Below are 1,245 nucleotides of genomic sequence, written 5' to 3' on the forward strand. Positions count from 1 at the left end.
AGGTGTTATTGGACAACTACTACCACCATCAACTTCCAATGGTCAGGGACGATCTTGGATCATGCTGACTGTGCTGAATGGGAGCTGGAATCTGATAATTTCTGGAGGGCAAGTGGTTCCCCATCTCTGCAATTGACTGTGACCTATTATGATGTGCTTGCAAAGTTGAGCACTCATCCACACTTCCACTTGTTCTGTGCCAAAATATACGGGTTCAAGCAGTTTTCTGCTTGACCTGCACTTTCTATGCACTGGTATGAGCAGTTTTCTCCTTGTTTCATGCCTTTCCAAGGGAAAACCCGCTCTTTAGTGGTAGATAAGAACAAACGGCAATCCAGGAATACCCAAATTGCCATTTGCTCCAACTGAACATTAAACAGCAGATTCCCCCCAGGGAAAAGCAGCAAGACAAAAGGAAGCGTGCATAAGTGCAATACAGCTTTATTACCTGTTCTCTGGAGTTCACCATCTTATTGCAATGAAAACTGCATGTTGTATGCCCTGAGCATGCTGTAAAGATGCCTGCTGATACATTTATAAGATTGAATGAACAAACAAATTAAACAAACATTTGGCTCAGCTTCCACTATATGGAAGCAGTGAAGACTTAGTATAATTTCTCTTTTTTTAATTACAGATTTTGTTGGCCTCGCTTTATTTTTCTGTTTTTGTTTGTTTGTTTTAAGGAAGAATCACCACCTCTCTGTACACAGGAGATTGTGGAATGGTGGACAGTTGGAATGGAAAGGAGGGGAGGGTGCTGAAGCTTCAAAAGGGGAGGGGAGCACAAAGGTGAAATTAATCTGGCTTGGATTAAAATGAATGTTCTTAGTTTTGGGGAAATGGTTTGGCAGGTGGAAATAGCCATAGCTCAGTGGTAGAGTGTCTGCTTTGATTGCAGAAGATTCCAGGTTCAATCCCTGGTGTCTCCACTTAGGACTGGGAAAGACCTCCTGCCTAAAATTCTGGAGAGTTACTGCCAATCAGTCTAGACAATGCTGAGCAAGATGAGCCAATGGTCTGACTCACTATGGGGAAGTATCTTTTGTTCTTAGGAAACAAGTTAAGAAGGAGCATGTGAAGGGAAAATTTGTCCATTGCTATTTTTGCTCTTCGAAACTTCATGCCATGGTGTTGGTTTCTAAATGTGACATGAGATGGTTTGTTGCTCTTAGATGCATTAGACGATAAAATAGACTGCTTTTGTTAATTTTATTTTTTTGAAAAACCACTAGAAATACCCCC

At 41.4% G+C, this 1,245-nt stretch overlaps 1 non-coding gene across 1 annotated transcript; it reads left to right on the forward strand.

Annotated features, from left to right (window-relative positions):
* The first annotated feature begins 856 nt into the window (after positions 1 to 856).
* Positions 857 to 932, forward strand: TRNAS-UGA (transfer RNA serine (anticodon UGA)). Its single transcript has one exon. It is a non-coding gene; the product is annotated as a tRNA-Ser (tRNA).
* Positions 933 to 1,245: the final 313 nt, after the last annotated feature.

This window comes from Podarcis raffonei, chromosome Z (genome assembly GCF_027172205.1).
Source record: "Podarcis raffonei isolate rPodRaf1 chromosome Z, rPodRaf1.pri, whole genome shotgun sequence".
NCBI classification, from domain to species: domain Eukaryota; kingdom Metazoa; phylum Chordata; class Lepidosauria; order Squamata; family Lacertidae; genus Podarcis; species Podarcis raffonei.